This window comes from Onychostoma macrolepis, chromosome 18, assembly GCF_012432095.1.
Source record: "Onychostoma macrolepis isolate SWU-2019 chromosome 18, ASM1243209v1, whole genome shotgun sequence".
In the NCBI taxonomy this organism is placed as follows: Eukaryota; Metazoa; Chordata; class Actinopteri; order Cypriniformes; family Cyprinidae; genus Onychostoma; species Onychostoma macrolepis.
In genome coordinates this window covers 29,220,360-29,245,110 of record NC_081172.1, presented here as the reverse complement: position 1 = coordinate 29,245,110, position 24,751 = coordinate 29,220,360, and the positions used below count along the sequence as shown (strand labels likewise).

Sequence of the window (24,751 nt, the reverse complement as noted above, 5' to 3'; positions counted from 1 at the left end):
GGGACCAGAGCTCCACTGCTGTGGTCTGTCACAGTATGATAATGCCATTAAAATGGAAGGGAATCTCTGTGGAGAAGGCCTGGAATTACAGCCACTTTACCCTTTTAAATGAGGGACATTGTAATCGTGAATATAATCAGGGACAAGATCTCTTTGATTAAAGCTGAATCACTTCAGCGCTGCCTGCACACAAAGTGTTTCACGGGCAGTTCTGAATTTCCAGTGTCTAACTAGGAAGCTTTTTTCACATTTTAATCAGGCAATACAACACTGCCTTCTAAGATACCTTGTTCATCGGGTTTCCCAATACATTTTTACCATATTAGCTACTGGCTGATATTAGAGATTTTTTTAATTTACAGGTATCAATATCAGATTTTAGATCACCTTTTCCATCATCTAACAGTCACTTAAAGTTAATGGTAGAAAACATGAATAATAATATAATAATTATTAATAATAATTTAATACTCTTAAATCGAATCTTTAGTAAATCAATCAATCAATCAAAAAAAAAAAAAAAGTTTCATACTGTACATGACAATGTCGTGATGCCTAAATTCACTTTAGTAGCAGAGCACTTGTAGCATATATATATACACGTGTACATATATATATATATATATATATATATATATATATATATGTGTGTATAATTGTATTGAAATGCCTCTAGCTACTATGAAATATTTCACAAGATGTGTTCTTATTTGATATTGCAGTGTTTACAGTATGGCTGTCAAAGTAATACCCAAACCCCCCAAAAAATATATACATAAAATGACAAAAACAATAAATTACTAAAACTTCAACTAAAATGAAAGTGAAAATGTAAAATATAAAAATAAAAACAGAAAATTATACTAAAATATAATGACAACGTCAAGTATGTTATGGTTATACAGGGTGCAAAAATATTTATTACAACTGTTTGTAGATTTAAATATGCTAGTATTTGACTGTTAAAAAGAGGCTGTGTTAAAAGTAGTGAAAAGGAGTTTAACCACTGCATTCTATTCCATTTTGTTTCATGCCGTCTAGCTGTTTTTGAACACAAAGGCCCCTAAGTGAGTTGCTGCCAAAGCATTTCAGTCTGTCAATTTTGAAGTTTTTTTTTTGGTTAGAAGACAGCTGACAGCAGACAGCGAGTATGTGCTGGACTGATTATTTGTATTTGTAAAATTTGCCGTATTGCCTCTTCTCTCTGAGCACAGATTTGTTGGATGCTGGCTTAATACAATACCACAAAACAGGGACATGCCAAGTGTCTGATCATTAGCACACCGAACTAACAACAGAAAATCTCTAGGCGTGTGTGAACTTCAAAAGGTTTGAAGACTGAACTGCACAGACCCAGGTTTGAAATGTCTCTTTCCATCTTTAAGCCACCAGAGGAGAACTGACAGCCATTAAGAACTTCTCTCCAGTGGCTTTGCAGCAAGGGATCTTGGGATATCACTCATAAAGTCTCAGTGTGTGAGTCCGTCCCCCCGGTCTGATACTCAGTGCATTAGGGGGCTAATCTTCAAAAACACTGCTCTCTCCCTCCCTCGCTCAATCCCTCTCTTTCCACTTAATATCTCCTCACATGCTGCAGTTGTCCCTTTGAGGCCTGAAATCCGGCTAATCTTTCTCTCTTCCAAGCCAGGAAACCAAATCAGCTTCAATCTCTTAGTGTCTTATAGTCAAAAGAACCCACAAACCCTCAATCATACGTCTGTGTGTGTGAGCGTGAGAGAGAAGTACAGATACAGACAGAGTGATAGATGATAATGAGAAAGAAAGAGCTGCCATCCATGAGACAACCAGTACTTTAAAAAGACTTGTGCTTTAGTTGTGCATCACCAGGTCACATGGTGCAGAGCAGAGCTTCCCAAATTTATCAATCCTGTGAAGATGATTTTTAAATCACTGACAGAAACTTTAAAGATAGATAGAGGCAGCAACTCGATGCATTTAGGCATGTAGATATCATCAAGACAATCTGCTGAAGTTCAAACCGAGCATCAGAATGGGGAAAAAAGGTGATTTAAGCGACTTTGTACGTGGCATGGTTCCTGGTGCCAGACGGGCCGGTCTGAGTATTTCAGAAACTGCTGATCTGCTGGGATTTTCATGCACAAACATCTCTAGGATTTACAGAGAATGGTCTGAAAAAAAAGAGAAAATATCCAGCGAGTGGCAGTTCTGTGGGCAAAAAAATGTCCAGAGGTCAGAGGAGAACAGCCAGACTGGTTCAAACTGATCGAAAGGCAACACTAACTCAAATAAGCACTCGTTGATAACCGAGGTATGCAGAAGAGCATCTCTGAATGCACAATGCATGGGCAATAGCAGCAGAAAAAATAAAGGGGGGCACTCCTGTCATCTAAGAACAGAAAACTGAGGCTGCAGTTTGCAAAGGCTCATCGAAATTGCACAATAGAAAATTGAAAAAAGGTTTCCTGGTCTGATGAGTCTTGAGTTGGGTCAGAATTGGGCGTAAACAACACGAAAGCATGGATTTATCATGCCTTGCATCAACAGTTCAGACTGCTGGCAGTGTAATGGTGTGAGGGATATTTTCTTGGCACACTTTGGGCATCATTTAAACGCTACAGAGTATTGTTTCTGACCATGTCCATCCCTTTGTGACCACAGTGTACCCATATTGTGATGGCTAGTTCCAGCAGGACAACACGCCATGTCACAAAGCTTTTTAATTGATTCCATCTTCATCTTCAACTTTAAATGGACAATCTAAAGTTGATTATAATCAGCCCATCTGTCAACAAACCCATGACCTTTGCATTACTAGCGCCATGATTTACCATTTGAACTATAGCATTAAAATGGGAGGAATTTAGTTTATGATGTCATTTAGTTTATGATAATCAATGCATATTCAGCATCATCTGATAAATGACAGTCACCAGTAGAGTGCACTGTAAAAAATGTAAAAATGCTACAGTAAAAACCTGTTAATTGGTTAACAGTAAGTTTCCGTACTATATATGCTGAATAACTAATTCCATTGCATTTTTACAGTAAAACACTGTTAAAATTACGTTTTTGGAAGTGAAAAAGAACAAGTCATTGTATAATTTACAGTGAAAAACCTTAAACTGACATTCCCAGAGTTCCCTGCATCACATTTGACATTTGATGTTTTTTCGTTGAAATAACAATTTTATCTTCTTATTTTTTCTCGTCAGTTGTGTACATTAGGGTTTTATCTTACATCTAATCAGGGGCAGTGTTTGCGTATACCCTAGCCCAGTCAGGTGCTGTGAAAAATTATCCAAACTTGAGTCGATTATAATTCATTTTTATTATTTTAATTCAGAGAGTTTTAAAAATAGTAAACCAATGACAAGCACTAAAATAACTTGTCAGTAAAACTTCGTAACGCCATTGGATCATCAAGCTCTCAGCGAGACCTCGTAACTTCACCCCGCCTCCATTCAGATTGACGCGCCGTGCACAGCCTGGAGGAGACAGATCTCTGCTTTTTCGCAATGCAAGGCTAAATAAATAATTGATGTTTGAATAGTACAGGTTTTTTTTTTACTCAAACACTATGTCTGTAAAGGATAATGTGTTTGTGTGTTTGAAGAGTGGAGCCGTCTATATACTTGTGTAGGCTACGTTTTAAATATCCTGTGCATAAGCGCTTAATTTGAGATTTTGGCCAAGTGTATTAAACAACAAGAAAAAACTAAGCACCCATATAGCTACAATCAAAGTTATATAACCTGTAAAAGTTGATGAAAGCATATAATGTAATGCACTTGCTGCTTCAGATAACAGTTACAGCCGTTCTAATGACAGACCCGTAAATTGTACAGTACCGTGATGGTGTTTAGTATTTGTGTGAACTATGTGTGACTATACATAACTGTGAATTTAATTTAAATCTGTAAAACCTAAAATGTTACTACCATATTTTTTACTGTAAAGTTCTAGCAACCGCAGCTGCTGGTATTTTACTGTAAATGTCAGGGTTTTTTTACAGTGTGAAGTTAGCTATTTATAACAAAGACAATGACTGAAAATAGGAATTTCGTTGTGAAATCAGGTTATCAGTGGTATGAGAGTATGGCAATTGTGAAATCTAACTTGAGGTGAGGTGATAAGACATAACTATCAATACTGAAAACAGTTGTGCTGCTTAGTATTTTATGGAATATATCATTTTTTAAAGGATTTTTTGATGAATAGAAAGTTCAAAATAGTTTAATGTAATATTATAAATGTCTTATACATGACTTACCTAGCCTATATCAATCCTAGTATTCATTAAAAAAAAAATACTGACCTCAAACTTTTAATACCTTTTTATAGCAAACTTTTTATAGCAAATATTTAGTATATCTACTGTTTCAGGTTTTGACTACTACTTCTAAGTTATATAGAGGTCATGAATTACTGTTGTTTTTCTTCATATTACTCAAGGACTTTGTTTGGTCAAGATGTGTTATGTTTTTGTTATGACTTATCTTCCTCATGGTCTCAAGAAAACAAGCCAAAAAATAAAAATAAAAATCAACCTCTGTGGGCTTCAGTATGTTTGGAAACGCTCATTATTTTCGGATTGCATTAGGAGCCACTATGAACTTGAATCTCTGTACTGTTCAAGGATGCGCCCTTGTCTGGAAAACTAATCAGTGCTGCATATTCCTCCCAGATTCAATCCCATACTGAAAATCAATGACTCCAGTTAGAGATGTCCATTCATTTAGCCCATTCATTCATTTTTTTCGCCTGCATGGAAGTAACATCAGAAGTGCCTGAAAGGAACATTGATCAACTCTGAAGGGTTCATCAGCAAACAGCTCTTTCCACAAAAAAAGCTCCTTTTCATTTAAAAAAAGTATCTAAAATACAAAACAATAGATGAGCACGGGCATTTCAGATCAACTTCAGATGAACTAAGCTGAGTGAGTACAGAAGAAGTGTAACTTTATCTTAAGTGATAAAGATGAGCTTCCTGTGAAATGTTTTCTATTTCAATCTCTGTTTCTCACAATGAGGAAATCTAGGCTGACCTCAAAGCTCTTTTTAAGTGAAACAAGCCAGTGTGAAGTCACATGACAAAGGTCCACACAGGTAATGACAATTAAAATGTAAATCATTAAGCCATTTTCTGAACCTTTGCCATTCAAATGGTTACACAGGCTGACTGGGTTAAAGACTAACCTGCTTTCTTCAAGTAATCACACACACACACACACGCACACACTTACACATCTATTTAAATGAGGATATACCATAGATTTCTAAATGTTTTTATTTACATATTTATCACATTATTATAATACAATAAAATAAAGCCATTTACTAATTACTACAGACTAACCTGAATATATTTGCCAGTCAAAAAGATTGGAATAATTCAGATTTAATTTGAATATTTTTCATGTTTTTAAAGCAAGTCTCTTATGTTCACCAAGGCTGCATTTATTTGACCAAAAATACAGTCAAACAGTAATATTATTACAAAATATTCTAACAGTCTTTTATTTAAATATATTTTTCAAGGTATTCCCACGGTGCAAAGCTGAATTTTCAGCAGCCATTACTACAGTCTCATAATCAGTCTCACATAATCACTGCAATAATATTTTACAATATTATTGTATTTTTGATAAAATAAATGCAGCCCTGGTGAGCATAACGTACTTTCAAAAGCATATATATGTATATATAATTGCCATTTTTATTATTTGTATGATTTATCTAATAATGCTGTCCCTGGCCTAAAGTAACCCAACCCCCCCAGAGACACAAAGAACCTCACCTCAACAAACACCACACACCCATTAGACAGCAAACTCAAACACACACACAGCTGTACTGCTGTAAAATCCTGTAAAGCTCAAGTATCTCTGCACCACAAAAACACAGCAACTTTTACACAGTGGAGAGAAAGAAGAAAAAGTGGGACAATACCTCACACTACAATAGAAGACAGACTCATATCACCAGGGAGAAAAACAGAGCAAGAAAAAGGAGCCACATACACAAAGCCTGCATTCAGAGAGCTGAAAGGGGGAGAAAGAACACACTTATCTTCACCTCTGCTCAGCGCCAAGGCCGGCTCTCCTTCTCCCTCGCTCTCTCTCTCTCTCTCTCTTTCTCTTCTTCTGTCCGGCAGCTTGAGCATGCTTTGACGACGGTCTGACAGCTGAATGAAGTTACAGCGCCCGACATGCATGAGATTTTGGGCTGATATGAATCGCTAGAGGCAAATTTTGAACTGCTCTACCTGTGTCAGTTCATGTGTGTCTGAGAAGGAAGGAGAGAAAAAACTCCTCCCTTTTTCCCTCCACCTCTCTGCAAGCGTGCCACGGCAGGTTTACGTCTCGCGTTCGGATCAAAGCCACCTCTCAGCCTCTCTCTTTTGCTCTGTCTTTCTCCAAATCACTCTTTACGCTCTAAAGTATATTGTAATTACTTTTAAACTCACTCCGCAGCCGCTGACTTTGCCATGAAGGAAAAACCTTCAACCCGTCTTTGAGCCTCTGCTATACCTGATTTACTAAATGCCCTGACCTCCGCTGGCTCATTCACTCTCACTCCTCCTCCGTTCCTCCCTCTCTTCCTTTATTGAAAGATGACTGGCACGGACTTTAGGAGAAAGAGGGGGGGAGGGTGTCACCTTCCAAATAACTGTTGCTACATGACAAAAGATGGGTTGTGCAGGAATGCAGGAGTCTGGGAAGCTCTCCACTGGCCGGCAACATGAGCCTGCAGCACAGATTGTCACACGCATGCGCTCGCAGACAGCAGCTCCAGACGAGTGTAATCAAGCATTCTTATCAGACAATGAAACGGCTTGTTTTGTCATTCAGATTTCTACAGGCTCTCATTAGAAGCCCTTATCGCAGCGGACGAGCTGGAGAGTCCCTTAATGAATCACATCATCTCTACGCTCTGCTCAGTATCTTCTAAGAGAATTACTGTTTCCATGATTTACACACATCCTGTGAACTTACATTGTAAGGTTCAAAGATATTTAGTATCCCAAAAGAACAAATTGGACAAAGATAATATGGAATCAAAATGTTCCTGGTTTTATTTTGCAGTCCATTAGTGTATGTTGATCTAAAGGCCCCTTCACATGACTTTTGCCATGGTTTTAACACACTGCTCAACATATTATTTGACCTGCAAAAATTTGGAAAGTGCTGCAAATAGCGTCACGGAGGGGCAATTTCAAGGTTGAACATTCACCGTTTCACAGTGAAAACGTCATGGTGAAAAAAATATTGAGGGGAAAGCAAAACTATGGAGCCCCTAAGGGGATATGGTGAAGAAAAAACATGTGGTGGGACTGACAAAAATGTATTTCAGTGCTTTTGCATTTGCCCCAAGAAATTTTGTGTTTGATTGCAAAACTTGCGATTCACTGAGATTTTTTTCTGTGCTCTCTTGCAAAAGCATTGAAATACACTGGAGGGAAAAAGTGGCATAGGATTACTTGGAAACAATTTTCACTCAGAGACTGCTAGTAAATTTCACAAATAATTGCAAATAAATGAAATGGCATGTAACATTTTTAAAAGTGAAAATACTACAATAATATTGTATAATAGTTTTTCATTTCCTCTCATCTCATATTATTTTCATAACCGCAAACAAAATTATTGGGTGAACACAACGCATTACGTAGCAAATGCAATGCATCAATTTTTTTTTTCTTTCCTCTTAGAGGTTCTGCACATGCTAAAGAAACAATGAATAACATTTTAATTTAAAATCAATTAAATTACTTAAAACTCTGTTAATAATGAATGTAACAAATTAAAATAAATTAGAGATAGTAAGTGCATGTAATGTGTATAACTGTCACCTTAAAATAAAGTGTTACCATTTTGATAGTTTTTAACATCTTGTTTTATACTCTAAAAGACATTGTTAGAAAGACAAAACAATGTGTAAAAATCACTTATGTGTGAAGCTGGAGCTGTTAATGTAAAGCAAACACTGCACATGTCACGTAACATGTCTGCCAATCACTGCTTGCATTTTGAATGGCTAGTGTTAAACTTGCACCAGTTTGCAACATTGTAGTTGACACCTCCTTATTATTCATCATAATGTAATATAGTCAAAAATATTAGCCAATACTATTAATCCAATCAACTAAACCACTCAGTTTAATTGCAAATGAGCTATTACGGTGCACCAACACTATTATTTAGTCTTTCACCAATATTGGGTATTGTGAGATAGTGTGGCTATCAGAGATGGTCATTCCTTCTTGACAATAAACCTGCACCAGCTTTGCCCTGCCTCACTTGTACTGTGGATTAGATGACAGTTAAATGAATGTTTGATAAGTTAACACCTCATGTTTTTTCCTCGTTAAGGAAGTAAAGGTCACTGGAGAAGCCTGGGGGTGGAACTGGAAGGTGTGACAGTAAACCAAGACACCGTGGAGGGAGATGAGACTAATCTATCACTCCAAGGGGAGTCCTGTGCTTGAGGAGGAGGGGTCTGGTAGAAAGAGGAGCACTGGGTTTCTCTAACAACTGTTTAAGCCACACACAAACACACACACACACACACACACACACACAAACAAACAAATAAACGCACACTATAGCAACTGGCTGCAACTGATGAATCACATCACCATACACAGTAGCTATATAGGTATATTGAGTGAACCTAATGAAAACATGGCCAGTTCATATTTTATCCAAGAAATCCAAAAAGAAAAACAATTAAGTGATTTTGAATTAAGAAAATTAAACCCACTTTTAGGAAAATTGACATTTTCTTGCATTGTGACGTTTTTTTTTTTTTTTTTTCAACGTTTTGTTTTTCAACGTTTTTTTGCACTTCACAATATATATATATATATATATATATATATATATATATATATATATATATAAATTTTCAATGATAATTAGATATTATTTTTCAATTTGTATAGTGTTTTATAAAATAGAGTTATTTAAATCAGAATATATTAAAGACATTAAAATACATTAAAAAGATTTATACATTTAAATTATTCCACAATTATTCTACAACCTGATAAAGTTCAGTAATTATCACAGAAATATATTACTATTGTACTTCTCAAAGTATTATTATTATTATTAATAATTTATTATTAAAACATTATTTTAAAAGGAATATCAGACAATATCATACAATTTTTTTTTGTCCATGTTTTAATTAAAACAGTACACCTCTATTGTAGCATAAAAGTGTTTAAGTAGTTAAAAATTTTTAATTTATTACATTTGAAAGCTTAATTAAATCATATTCATTAATTTGATTTACCACTGTTTTTGATCAAATATTTGTATGAAATCATAAAACACAGAATCTTGAAAAAATACACAGGTTTTAACTTAAATAAATTGTTTGTTTTATGAATTCTGAACCCAGTAAATGTTAAATGGAAAACATGGAATTGAGGTAAATAAATAAAATGGATTTCATTGAGCCTAGGGCTTAGTTGTCATGAAAATGATGTAGCAATGCAAAAATATTAGATTTCCTCATTGTCATTCCATTACTTTCATTGCAGTTTAGCATATTTACACCTCCAGTTCTCATTACATGATTATACTGATTATTTTCAGTAATCAAAATATGATTTCTTTTAATTTTGGGATTCGCAGATAGTAAGGAATAAACAGAGCATGATGGAGGGAATCAAGCATTATAACTCATAAATCATGAAATGACATGAGCTGAACTTGCATCGCTCGCATGAGTGGCACCACCCAACGCGTTGGTGCATATGTGTTTATGGCTGCGACAGCTGCATATTTATAATCCTCGTGAACACAATATCACAATCTCTGTGACGAATTCACTGAAAAATAATAGCTGTAGAAACCCAGAGCTTAGCATTTAAAGACTAATCTCCGGTTTAGTCATTGTGCGAGGGATAAACACTGAATCATCTGGAGAGTTTCCTCTGTTGTCCATTACTATATCCACTAAACACTCTGCCTGACACTTGTCGTATGAATTTTCTCACTATTTCACTTATATTCTGTTCATCAGTCTTCCTCTCTCGCCGGAATACAGACACCAGCACATTTTATGACTCATGGACTCGTGTAGGAAATGATGTTAACAATGCCAACCTGCAGTAAAAACACTCTCTAATCCTCCTGCGAACAAACTCGTGAGGGCCGTCAGGACAGAGGGCTTTGACATGACAAAACAACAAGAAATATAACACCTAGGCCACCGCAGAGGATTTACAAGGGTCAAGAGGTCAAAAAGTCTCTGCATTGTGCTTCGCTTGGACTCTCAGTGGCTGATGGGAACAGAATATTGCTTGAGGACCGTGAGGTGTTGAGCGAAAATAATCAATACTGACACACGCAAACGCACACACATAAAGCTGATGGAAAAGTGACAATTTATTTAGTCCTGACAAGTGCAGGATGAGAAGCAAGAGAGCTTGGCTTTCGGGTTAGCAAACTCTACTAAGTGCTGTCTCTCTTCGGTCTGCGGTCACTCCAATCTCCGGCTCCAGACAGCTTTTCTAAATGGAGTTCCACCCATTCGCAGCGTCAGCTGCTTGCATCCTTAAAAGCGACTGTATCTGAGACCTCAGACATGACTAAAATAACACAGACAGCATCTTACCTCCGCTGAGTGAATTTAATCAGCTCCTCATACACCCACATGTCCATACCAGAGTCTTATTAAACTCTTAATCGAGACAAACCGTCGCATTAAGCAAACGGCTTCATTATAAAGAAAAGAATGTCCTCTTTATGCCCGTGTCTCTTACTAATTGTGCTAATCACACTAATTAAGAAGGCCGCTTTTTGAAAGGTTGACCATAGTTACCAAACTTGTTGCCATGGTGAGGGGGGAGGTATTATGTGAGCTTAGCATCTGATTGGCCAGTGCAGGGTTCCCACACACTGACTAATGAACTTCCAAGAATTTTCCATGAATTATTCAGTCGTGATTAATGGATATGGATATTTAAAAAGTATTTTATAGAGACTGCAAATAAATAAATAAATAATATGACTATTATTGTTATCTTAACATTGACATAACATTGAACTAAATTGAATCCACACCGAACTAAATTGAGCTGAATAATAACACTATTGCCTTTTTAGAGCTAAAATTGTGTTTGTTTCATAATTTAAGAACATTGATACTATTGTTATTAATACTATTACCGTGAAGCTGCTTTATAATCTGTATTGTGTAAATTGCCATATGACTATTTTCCATAACTGTTCTTTTTTTAAAGATATGATTCACTTCCATACACTTTCTAAGCCATTTCAAAATTCCCTGTTGTTTCCCATTTTTCCATGACCGTGGGAACCCTGCTAGGGATAGAGATGAAAATGCTGAGCGTGCGCTCAGTATGACAGATGGAGAGAGTTGTTATCAGTGTCTGTTATTAGTTATTGGCACCGTGATTCTTCTGAGCTTCTCACACCTCGCAAATAAAGGGTTAAAGGTCATATGAAGCTGAGGGGTGTTGAGCGTGTGAGAAATTTCTGTGGTGAAGCCATCCATTAGCTCAACATCCCTTTCATTAGCTACACGTGACCTTTAACCCTTATTGCTGGAGGACAAAGAGGTCAGAAGCATCGTAGTATCAATAACTGTAATCCATGCACATTAGAAAAATGTGCCTGTGGGACATTTCTGCAAAATGATATTGCATTGCTTCTTTCATGTTTTCAGTGAGTGGCATTAAAAGCATGTTCATTTTTATCCAAAAAAATAAAAAATGTGAATCTGGCAATGATTTATTAGGTTAGCTGTCGTATGTATGGTGACAGGTGAAATCAAATGAAATTTGTTCAAAAATCCAACCCAGGCCCCATGGATAAATGTGACTGTGTCGATAGTTCTGCAAATTGTATTACGTTTTGTTTTGTTAAATGTTTTGTAACACTTTCATTGCGAAATGTCCAGTCAGTGGTACAAAATGACAGATAAACATTAATCTGCCAATGTTTTATTATGGTGGTTGTTGTATGTATCATGGCAGTTTGTAAATTACATGTCCGGTGCATGACACTAAAAGGTTATTGCTCTTTCGTGTTCAAAAATAACATACCACCTATGGAAAAGCCGAGCCTAAACCTAACCGATAAGGCTAACGAAAGTAAACATGAGATAAAACACATTTGCTGATGCAACCACGTCATTTTAGCACCCTTCTTCTAGGTCTTTTATTGTGATTTACGTTTCATTGGACTCATACCTGAAAGCTTCATATCACAAGTACAGTGCTGTACCAGGTGTGCTTCTGAGCAAGCTTACTGCTTCAGAAAAACCACACATATGGAAACTGTTATGCAATGCAAGCATAAAATGTGTTAGTTTATGAATCAAAAAGTGTTTTGAGCTCATAATATATTATTGTTCAAGGAACTGTTTAAAAATAAATCTTTATTAAAGGGATACTCCATCCCAAAATGAAAATTTTGTCATTAATCACTTACCCCTATGTCGTTCCAAACCCTTTAAAGCTTTGTTCGTATTTGGAACACAATTTAAGATATTTTAGATGAAAACCGTGAGGCTTGTGAAGTAAATGACACGGTCAAGGTCCAGAAAAGTATGAAAAACATCGTCATAATACTCCATCTGCCATCAGTGGTTCAACCGTAACGTTATGAAGCGATGAGAATACTTTTTGTATGGAAATAAAACAAAAAACTACTTTATTCAACAATTTGGCACTTTGGAGAGTATAGTTGTGTCACAAGGATAAGTTTTCTACGTGGATTTACTTTGATTTGAACGCAAACAGCGCATCCCTATGTCACAGCTGACCCGGAAGAGTGTACACATTTTGCGTGCAGCGATACTCTCCAAAATGGCGCTACGGTGACGTTGCGGTGCTATTTAACTATTTCTGTATTTAACTGTTTCTGTATCAGCATTTTTTTTTTTTTTTATTGCTGGCCAGCACCAGAATTTTTGACAAAATTTAATTTTTACAAAAAAATCATGGCACACAATATTTTGTTGTAAGAATATTTGAGCATACAGTATAATATATCAAAAGAAAGAAGTCTCTGCTTTTAAACAAAACAGTTCTTGTTTTAACAACACTTGAATATGTGTAAGTTTAATTAAAAACAACATTTTGAACAAAAAGCTGAGTAAATCACATTTTTCTCAAAGATACGTCTAGATCGAATTCAAAACATAGATAAAGTAAGTCATGCCCATCAACACCCTCAAAGCTTGCACAGTCCATCTTCGTGGAGTTGACATTTGATTCAGTAATATTATGCAGATTTGATTTATATGCTGCTGAATGTTGGATGATCCTGTTAGCTTACATGTGTGTACATATTTGGATCCAGAGATTCTGTACCGTTTCAGAAGAAGCGTAATAGCGCCCCCTACCATATAACACTGAAAACATGGATTGCCATCAATGGCAGTGAAGTGTTGTCATAAATGGCAGAGAGTTCCATCTATCCTGGGGAAATAGTTAACTAATAATCTGCCCTGTAATCATAACGTTTATGAATAGGATTAAATGTTGTTGGTGTTTTAAATATTTAGGTAGAGGTGTGTTTTTTCCAGTGAATCAGGATAGGATAACTAATGACAAATGCACACTCACCATCTCCATCTATCATATTGAGCAAGGTACATCTACTGACTTCATGTCTGCTGGTCCTTGGCCAGGCTCCCATGGTCATGCAATTTCCAAAACGAAAAATTAAATCTGAGGCAGATTTCTGATGTGTTCTCAACAGCAGCCTGAGAGAGCGATTCAAACCACCAGCACCTGAACACATAATATGACTGTGGCTGTGAAGGCCTTTGAAAGGTCTACAGCGCTAACACCTCACGTCCAGGGCTGTAGCTCTGCTGGACATCTGCTGTGACCTTCTGAGAATTAATCACGACCACTTACGCAGAATATCTTTTGTTCTGGTCCCAGATGGTGCTATGCAAGATCCAATCAGGCTACGTGGGCTTCACAGCGAAAGTCGATAGACACATTCGCAAGCTGTTTAAAAAGTCTATTGTATAAGAATGAGTCGGCAGTCCAGAAGGTCAGAGGACTTTCCATCTCGCCCTGAGTAGACCTTAATCTATATTCTTACGCATACATTTTCCACAAAGAAAAGCTAAAGCTATCCTACATAACAACAGTGTTTTGAACCTGGGAGTTTGTGCAGGCAGCCCGGCCTTCAACTTGGTAAATAGACAGCAGATTGTGAGCAGGGGAACGGAAGCTGCCAATATTGTTTTTGCTCAGATCTTGGGTTCACTAACCATCTATCTACTGAGACGCCACTTCTCTGGCTGCTGAGACTAACTAACTCTCTTTAAATCTTCTCACTATCCAACTGAGGCGTGCATGTCTCCCAGTTTCATAGCCCACAAAATAGCAGGAGGCTTCATGCACTCACTTCCCCTCACAGTAAACACACCCACGTTCACGGAAGCAGCACATGCATATCAATAACAAACACTGAGCTTGTTCTGCATCTGTGACATCATTTAACCTGCCTTTGCATTATTCATGAGCCTGTTTGCACATAAAAAATACGAATCGGATAAAACTGAGAGGGAGCTGTCATGTCTCACACTGTCATCTCTCATTTACAAACGGCATCTCTAACTCTCTTTCACCATCAATGACACACACACACACACAAGCACACTCCCGCTCAGACGTGAAGGATTTTACTGGATCTCACAGGAGCCAGTTAGCATTATCAGGAACACCAGATATGAAAGCTTTTTTGGATGCCATCTTGTGTTTGAGGATACATTACTGGGCGTGATATGTTTTGTAATTAAAAAAAATAGGACACAAGGAAAAAAAAAATAACGCTACTAAAACAGACACTATACAGTCTTCTTTAAAATAATCTAATTCACTGGACCAAAACATGAACCCACATTTCTTTGCACTTTTAATGTCCCTGACCTAATTTTCATCCGTTGTAGTTGCGACTATGTCTCAGTCAACTTTCCATAACTCTTACTTTTTGTTGGAATCCAGCCTTTTTTTACTACTACTACTACTACTACTACTAATAATAATAATCATCATCATCATCAATACAAATAAATATTTCTGTTGATTTATTGTTATTGGCATATAAATATTTAGAATTTATATAAGCGATACTGAATTTATAAATATTATTACATTTTTTTTCTGTCATTATTATTATTATTATTATTATTATTGATTTATTGTTATTTAAATTACTTACAATTATATTTATATTATAATATAATTATATTTATATTTATATTATATTTATACAATTTATTAGCCCTTCTGAATGCAGTGACATATAATTAAGAATAACCCATTCATATTAATAATAATATTTTGTGTTGTTGTTTTTATTATTATAACTATAAAATGTGTATAATCCAATAAAATAATACTAATGATTATTTTTCTTCTTAATAATAATAATAATTTTAATACGACAACAGTATGTATTTCTGTGGCTAAGCTGGCACAGGGCAAGACATCAGCAACACCAAGGATGAAAGTGTCTGCCAAATGCATAAAAATCCTTTATATGATATAGCTGTTGTAATTTCTTCAATCTCATTAAATATTTATTCGCATAAAACTGAAAGAAGGGTACAATGTTTTTAAAATGCTCTTGTAGAACCATGATTTTTCACTGCATAATTAGTCATGGCATCTACCGGACTTGCAAAGCTAACTAGCCAAACCTTCACTCAGACTATCACCCGAGATGGTGGAGTTTAGTTCACTTTAAAGGGGTCTGAGTTCATCTGAGGCATTCACTTAGCCACAATTCTTGCAAACGCCTCTCAGACCCCTGCAAAGAACTGAGTTCGAGAGATCATGTGTCAGTCAAATGCTTAAAAGAGTTTGTTCTTCAATTATGTGAGTGAAAGAGGAGGGAACGTTCATTCCACTGAGACACGGCTGAAAGCCTCATAAATTGACCTGGTACGGCTAAAAAGGCATCTGCTTCTGTTTCTTTTTTCATCAAACCGAAGTCATTTGCATAAGACACTCCATTTGAACTCCTATAATTTGATCAGAGATGCATTTTAGGCCAACGGTGATAAATTTAATCAAATTATGATAAAGGATGACAGCAGAAGCCCTGCAGGCCACTATCTGTTTTCAGTAGGTAGGGTTAACAGGGTGTCAAAAGATCGTGCGGCGTTTATGAGGCCTGCATGTGAGGAAAGCATTTTATCCCTGTTCCTCTACCTTCTAAAGGGGGCAAGAAGAGTTTTTCCTGTGGATGGAAAGTGGGAGTGTGTTGTACTGAAGTGTGTACTCCAGGGCACTGAGAGCTTTCCATTAGGGGAGCATGAATCACAGTGCGTTTCCCTCCTCTTCACCACCCTTCAAAACAAAGTGATCTCCAGTAGGCTCATCTGAACTAGCTCCTGCAATCTCTCATTCTGTCAGAGACAGCTCTGCTCCACACCAGCACGGCCCTGGGACAGTCTTTACAGCTTGCATCTGCCACGCTTATCCGAGTTTCGTCGCCGAAGGCCTAAGCAATCCAATTCGGCGTTGAAAGAGAACACCACCAGGTATTAACACAGGGTGTACCGGCGGGAGGCTGGGATAAAAGTTCCTTTAACAACAAGAAATGGCTATAAAACACCTGAAAAGAGCATATCCTGTTTTGAACCCTAAGGGCTCGGAGATTGAACATGATTTATTTGGTCTATTTTATGGAGGGCCTTTTCTTATATGTGTTGTGCACCTTGTGGGAGAGCAAGAGGGTCTGCTGGCTCACACATGATGAAAGGTGAAAGGTCAGAGCAGGATGAAGTCAGGCTACAATAGGAACTTGTGAGGTAATGTTTTCACTGAGCTTCTTAACTATCTTCATAGTTTCTCACAGACAGAATTGAAAATAAATGGAGAGAAAATGAAAACCCCCAGATAATCTCATATGTTTCTCCTCAGAGATTGAACTCCACAATATTTCTCATCAAATTCTTCCAAGCAAGTCTTTGCCAAATGATCTGAGCTATGCTAACTTTATAGCTTTATACTCCTACTCTAAGTAAAAGCTGTTTAAGTTGTGTCTATATTTATTTCTTCTAAGGAATTTTAGGGTTGAACCTGAAATAAAGTTGATACTTGAATGAAAAAGAGCTCCAAGTCTCCTGAGCAATTGTAACATTTTCTTTAAGACAGCATAGAGTTGCATCACCTACAATCTCAAGTTGCACAAATGCAGATATGTTCTGACCTGCTCGCATATCCATGTTCTAAAAAGTATTTTTTAAAAGCAACAGCCCAAATTTCATTGGTGCCTAAAAATGTAATCTTTTCATTTTTTTTTTTTTAATTTGTTAAGTTGTATAACATGTTATGATTTCAGTCAATTAGACATGGTTTTTGATTACTACAATTTAATTTAACCATAAAAATGGAATAGATAAAAAAAAAATGTGGGGGAGAAAAAAAAAATGTTGGGTTATGGGGTAGTGCTATCAACAAAAATCTGATAGTTTACAGGATGTAAATATTGTCTCAGATGTGGCTATTTTAATTTTTGAGATATAAACCTTAGACAAAGTTGGTACTTGCATGAAAAATAACTGCAAGTCTCCTCAGCTATGGAAGAGCAAGCTCTATGCACTTTCCTCTGGGAACCAGCAAGACTTCTAGTTGCCTCAGAAAAACCAGCTTCACCAACTAAGTTTTACAGTACAGGTAAACAACATTGCCTTTCCGGTGAAATATGTCATTTCTGGAGGTCTTTCTGGTTCCCAGAGAAAATCGGTATTGCTCAGAGGTTGATCTCACATTACCAGCTCTAACCCACACAGACCAAACTGGACCAGCATGGAAATCCATGCCGGTCTAAGCTGCATTCATCAGCAGGGTTCTCTGCCCCCTCTCAGGAGCCTTTATTGTTTCTCAGCCTCCTCGAAGCCAAGGGCAGCCTGTGGGTTGTGGTCTGCACAACCTCCACACACGCTAATTCTCTAGCAACCTGCCTACACACTGTAGAAACCATCAGCATCAGTCGTGTTCCAGCACAAAAAGAATCACTGTGTTCTTTTTGATGAAACAAACACTACATTTGCGACAGATGAACCATCAGCTGCTTCTAATACATCAGCGCTAAACATTTAGATATCCACTTCTTCCTGAAAGCGGATGTAACTTGAACTCCAATACAGAAGATGCAACGGCTTGACCGGAGACCTAACAGATGCTCTACAGAGTCTGATAGCAAAGCACCCAAAAGCCATTATCAGAGATAAAACTGAATAATGCGTAACGATCAATATTTCATGAGCTTGGCTAATGCACCCTCTTAAATGTTCTAGTTGCACGGATTGTTTGTTTGTGGATATAAAAGTATATAAGTGTGCATCTCTGCCCTTTAGATGCGAAAACATAACATTTAAGTGAGTTGTTTAGGGCTTTAGCATTGCAATGATTTGTTTCCCTGACAACCACTTAAGGACGGATGATGATGAGCTTTATTCTGAACAAATAAACAGCTTTATTTAACATTTGCTGATCTGACATGGTGACTTTTTTTCCCATCATTTGTATGTATTTCGCATGACTCATATCAGAGCTTCAATACATCTCTCGACAAAAACATCATGTGCCACTTTGACCTCCACATGAAAAGCTTTGCAGTTCACATCAGGGCAGTGCTGCTAAGTAAGATGTCTGAATATTAAACCTTGAGCATAGACTTCAAAAATGGTAAACATGTTTGAGTTTAGAAAGGAAAGGGTCTTGCCAATTGCTCTGAAGGATTGCAGAAAGTGAAAAAGATATGCCTTGACATTGTGTCATACAAAATTAGCAACTGCCAATTATATCACTTAAAAATAACTAGTAGGAACTACAAAATCAAAACAAACTGTGTACCGAAGAAAAGATCTGATGTGACTTGCATATCTTCTGAAAAAGTTTAACAATCAGAAGAAATGTCCAGCTGAAATGAACACCCGTGGTAGTTAAACACCAACTTTTATCGCTTTTCTCACAAATTTTGGGGCAGATTATTGATTAATAAAGAGGTATTTCCTTGCGGATCCTTACACAATACTATGGTATCACCTCAAAGCACTTTTATCATATTGCGTGATTTGTAAACTAATACATTTTAATGTGCATCACATAACCAGCTCCATATGTGTGTCTTTTCCAATGTAGTAAAATTGCTCAGTAGTGCACCTGGTATAGCACTGCACTTGTGATGCGGTGCGCTCGGATACAAGTCCCGTGAAACACAGTTCAACAGAAAAGCCAAACCATGTAAAATCAAGGCAAAACGGCATGGTTGCTTGAGCAAATGTGCTTTTATATCACATTTTTTTTCTTTAACACTATCAGTTGGGTTCAGTGTAGAGTTGATTCATTCCAAATGTGGGAGACATTAGAGCATAATATAATAAAATGTTGGCACGATCATGTTTTAAAGACAATTTGTACAGCCACTCACTGGACTGTTCACTTTTAAACTGCCACTAAATATGCAAGAAGCAACAAAATATAATTTCTGCAAAAATATTGCCACTGGAATTTATTTTTCATGAGCCTGGGTTGGAAAGATTCCTCACAGTAAGCCACCCAAACAAAATGTTGGTAAGAAGCACAATGTTTCCGTCCTTCTTACTCACATGTGCCATTTTCCAGATAGAAAGAGACTGGCTGATCTTGCATATCTGTGATTGACACAATGACAGTGTTACACTGATTGCCTCAATTATACAAGGTAAACAGCTAAATAATCCCATTGTCTTGAGGACAAAAATATATATTTAATCATAAAAATTTTAAAAATTTAAAAAAATGCAAAATACTACAAAAAAATTCCCGGCTTGAGCATTTTTTCCAATTGGCAGTTTGCACCTTATTGTATCTAGATGCACAGGATCAATCACCATCCATCTTGTTCATTTTTCATGCCAACACCGCCCACGTAATTATGTAAATTGTCCAGTAATCTTTGGCTGTGCTTCAAAAGGTCAGCAGCCAATAGGGTCAAAGTTTAAGTGATTGAACCTCACAATGCTTGACCTGCGTACAACATGATTCTTCACTATATCATCGAAACAAACTATGGGAAAAGGCCTTCAGAATAATATTTCAGATAATAAGAAAAATAAACCTCCAATGATGACTCACCAGAATGCGTTCTGGAAGCTCTATGATGCAGAAGGGACGTGTTTGCTGACCCAGACTGAGTAATCACTGGAAAACCTTTACTTTCAACCTCTCTGAAACCTGCAACAGAAGGTAATAAACACAGATTTTCAACCTTATATGCCACATTAAATATGGAGCTTCTGCTGTACTTGAAATATTACATAAAACGAGGCTACAATGTAACTCGGGTGCAAAGGTGAACTCAGTGTATCCACTCCCGCACACACCTACGGTACATCTGAAAAGCTAAAAAATGGGTCACAAATCAAGAGATACATTTCAAGCACTTAAAGATGTTCTTTTAACGCACCTCAGTTTGTTTGGTTGCAACTTAACAAGTAAGATTATTGATATTGATTGAGGTCGACTTAAAGAAAGGTCAAACCAAGGACCGTGCAGTGAACAAATCATGAGTTAATACAGCATCTGTGCTCTGCGGGAGTCGTCCTTTCATCACGCCGCTCTGACTCACAGGTTTGTTTGGCTGTAAATTAAACCTGCTTTATCTCTCACTGTTTCTCTCTATGCAGAGACATATTGTGTCCTCCTACCTACAACAAGAGCCTGTTGAACTGAGGATAGCACATCTCAGAGCTCCAGCTGAGAAAGCGTGATCAGCGTGCAGGCTAGAGAGACTGTATAAGGAGATGGACCACTTGTCGAAAAACCAAAGGGGGGATTCACAGTGATCAGTACAGAAACTGTTGGAATGCTGGTCTAGGCTGGTTAGAGCTGGTTTAGCTTAAAGCAAAGCTATTTACCAGCAAAGCTTAGTCAGCTGACCTGCTTGTTATTGATGAAACAGGCTGACCAAGGAAGTCTTACTGGTTAAGCTAAGATAATTAATACCAAAGTCTATAGTCTTTGTTAATACACAGAAGATATTTTGAAGAATGTTTTTTACATACAATGAAAGCCAATGACATTTAGTGTTGTTTGGTGCTTTTAAATATATATATATATATTTTTTGGAACTGATTAGTTGTAGGCCTTGTTTTCTCTCAATTAGCACAGGTTTTGTGTCTTTCTTTCTTTCTTTCTTTCTTTCTTTCCTTCCTTTCTCTTTCTTTCTTTTTTTGCAACTGATTTCGCAACTCAGTTTTTGAATTAACCTTTTTAAAAACTAATTTACAGATAATCTTTTTTCAAAACTTGTGAAGGTGCATGAGTTCAGATAATTGAGCCTTTTAATGGTCAATCTGTTGTCAAAAAAAGACACAAAACCTGTGATAATCGAAAAAGCAAGTTGACAAAATATTGAATCCAATATTTGGTAATAACATAATATTAAGGGTAAATTTAAATTTAAACTATAATACATTTTCACTTGAACATATCATGCAGTCTAGTGTGAAAACAACACAATAATTTCACACCTAAGTATATTCTTTTAAAGAATATTATTTATTTAATATTCCAAGTACTCTTTTTAAATCATGTACATTTTTTTTTTTTTTTCTTTTTTTTTCAGAAGGGTTATAGCACTGACCAATGTGGCATTGTAAAAAACCAAATGCTACAGCATAAAAACATATAAAGCATTGGGCTAAACATAATGTCTATATCAACTAGACTCGCGTAGCCAGACTTTCAGACTGACAGCTGAAGGGCTGGAATCCATGGCAGCTTTCATTGGCCAAGGCCCGCCCATGAGACCATTTGACCGACATGTCAAACAACCAATCACAGTTCGTTTCTTTCGTCATCTCGTTTCGTGGCGTGGAAATGTCGCCACAATAACAGACCGGTGTATAAAACATATTTTAAAGATTCTAAAACTTTAAGTATTTCACATACTTTTGAAAATCCAGCGTTTAGTTGACCATGATAAGCGCTCGTCGTCACAGTTGTAAACATAACGGCTTTCTTCTTTCGTGAGGGGCTTTGGCTTCATGGCCTCTTTGTTTCCAGGCAGAACATTAAAGAACGCGACACACACATCTTCCTGTATAATTCAACCAATCCGACGACAAAGTGTTTCCACTTTTGTGTGCTATATGCATCAGACGTTTAGCCAATGGTCTGTGGGCATGACGTCTGAGGCTGAGACTAATATCAACAGACCACTGGCCTTCAGTCCAGGAATGCTATATAAACTGAACACCTGACATTCTGAATCTGGGTCAGTGAAACACACATTACAAGAGCCTTAAAATTCCAGCTAAAATTCCAAGATTCTGATCACAGGACAAGGTTCTGGGGGAGGGACGTGATAGTGGCCTGTGGTGCTTGCACAGCAAGTTGAGGTGGTCTGTGGGGTTATTCTAAGTCCTCTGTGACTCTTAATTGCAGTGCTGTCACTCCAGTTTGTGTCCAAATAGCATAATAAGGGGTCATTACGAGACCAGAGTGGAAAATAATGGAAGAGTCATTAAAGCCTGGGGGAAGCGATATCTCTCCACAGTGTGGGGGACAGGTAGTCTGTCGCCCTGAGGAGATTACCAAAATGAGGTAGAGTGTCTCTGCCAAAGGCTACATTCACAGACACAGTGTTTGGTACTGACTGACCGTCATCACACACAGACCAAACCTGAGCATATTCAAATTTGAGATATGATGTCATAGTTTACTTTTGTAAATACATTTGATATAAATTACAATGCTTTCATTTATATACAGGTCTATATAATACGTCCATGGGTATATAAAATATAATCTGTCATATTTGAAAGCCCTAAACTGAGTGAGAAATCTCTAGGTGTCTTACTGTGTCTTATGTTCCTCAAGGCTTATTATTATTTTTAATCAAAAATAATGTAAAAACATTAATATTATGAAATAGTATTGCAATTTAAAAGAATTCCTCTGATGCAAAGCTGAATTTTCAGCATCATTACTCGTCTTCAGTGTCACATGATCCTTCAGAAATCATTCTGTTGTTAAAGAACATTTCTTATTATTATCAGTGTTAAAATCAGTTGTGCTGCTTCATATTTTTGTGTAAACCATAAAACTTTTTTTTAGGATTCTTTGGTCAATAGAAAGTTCAGAAGAACAGCATTTATCTGAAATAGATTTCGGTCACACTTTATATTAGGTGGCCTTAACTACTATGTACTTACATTTAAATTAATCATTTGGTACAATGCACTTATTGTGTACATACATGTTTTTACATTCTACTTATATTTTTAAAAATACCTATATGTAATTACATCTATAATTACGCTGTTGACCCATCCCTTACACCTTAACCCACCCTTAAACCTACCCATACCACCAAACCTGTCCCTAACCTTACCCGTACCCCACCTCAATAGCAGCAGTAGTGTTTTCCAATACAGTAGGAACACAATAAGTACACTGTACTTATTTTATTATTTTACTTTTTAATGTAAGTACATAGTAGTTAAGGCCACCTAATATAAAGTGTGACCTAGATTTCTTTTATATTATAAATGTGTTTACTGCCACTTTTGATCCATTTAATGCATCAATAATATCAATAATAAAGTACAATAATAAAGTATACATTTCTTTCTGAAATGCAGTGTGTGAACAAGGCAAGTTCAGGCAATTTCATGCATTTCATGCATACAGTGGAATGCCAGAGTCTAATATCCAGTAAAACAACTCATCATTCATCGGCATGAACAAAGCAGTCAATCATCCAATCAAAAGGCCTGATTCTGTTAGTGACCTGCCATAACTGATCCTATCCATCAAATCAATCTTCAGTCAATCAAAGAGTTGCCATGGCAAATGAAACTCCAGCAGCTGGGGAGAGGGTCTTCATCTCATGATCAAACACACATCAGTTTGTGAGTGTGTGTGTGTGTGTGTGTGTGTGTGTGTGTGGCACACAGCTCTGCTCCATATTATGCCAACACACGCTATCAATCCAAGACGCCTCAGCGTGGAATACATTAGAGAGGCAGAGGTCAGGCAAACACACTCTAATCAGATAAGCTGCCCTGCCACTAAGCTAACTAACTACAACAACTCCTTGGTTCCTCAGGACTTTTCCTCAGTGGAGAACTTAAGCTTTGTTCCCAAATCTAATAAGCTACCTAACCTAGCATTATAAGACATCCTAGGCATGCATCTGATGCTAGAGCTGTTATAGGCTCCATAATAATGATGACAAAGATACATTCACAAAGATACCAATCCCACCATTAATTTTGATGAGCTCAATGATGTCAAAATCATCAAAGATGGTAAACAAAAAAGTTATAAAACTTTTATTCAGTACTTACCCTTACAAAAAAAAAAAGTTTATTCAAGTGTACTATTAGTATACTTTTTTAAACTAAAATATAGGAAAGTATACTTTTAGTCTACTTTTTATGTACTTCTCAGAAATGGGCTTTATGTACTTCTCAGAAATATACTTAAAATTACATTTAAGTATACTTGACTTATACTTAGAAAAAGTCTAAATATATTTGAGCTATACTGTGGTCCTAGAATCCGTGTTTTCATTGTTATACGGTAGGGGCACTAGTACACATCTTCTGTACAGAATTTCCAAAAAAAAAACACAAGTGAAGAAGAAACTGAAACAACAGATGCTTCCACATATAATCTAACACGATCATCAGACATAAAACAGCCTCAAAACTGTGTAACGTTATGGAATAATATGTCGACCAATGAAGAGGTAATAATGAC

At 36.8% G+C, this 24,751-nt stretch overlaps 1 protein-coding gene across 6 annotated transcripts in view; it reads right to left on the bottom strand.

Annotated features, from left to right (window-relative positions):
- The window catches only part of large2 (LARGE xylosyl- and glucuronyltransferase 2), a 73,725-nt gene that overhangs the window by 27,107 nt on the left and 21,867 nt on the right, over positions 1-24,751 (bottom strand). For 3 of the 6 annotated variants that reach the window (XM_058751978.1, XM_058751979.1, XM_058751981.1), the window contains one exon: positions 20,117-20,215. The exons of 1 other annotated variant lie outside the window; for it this stretch is intronic. The gene's annotated coding sequence lies outside the window, so the exon portion shown is untranslated. Of the gene's footprint in view, positions 1-6,057; positions 6,501-10,611; positions 10,629-20,116; positions 20,216-24,751 lie in introns of those variants that run through there. 2 more of the 6 variants (XM_058751983.1, XM_058751980.1) reach the window with 2 other exon arrangements.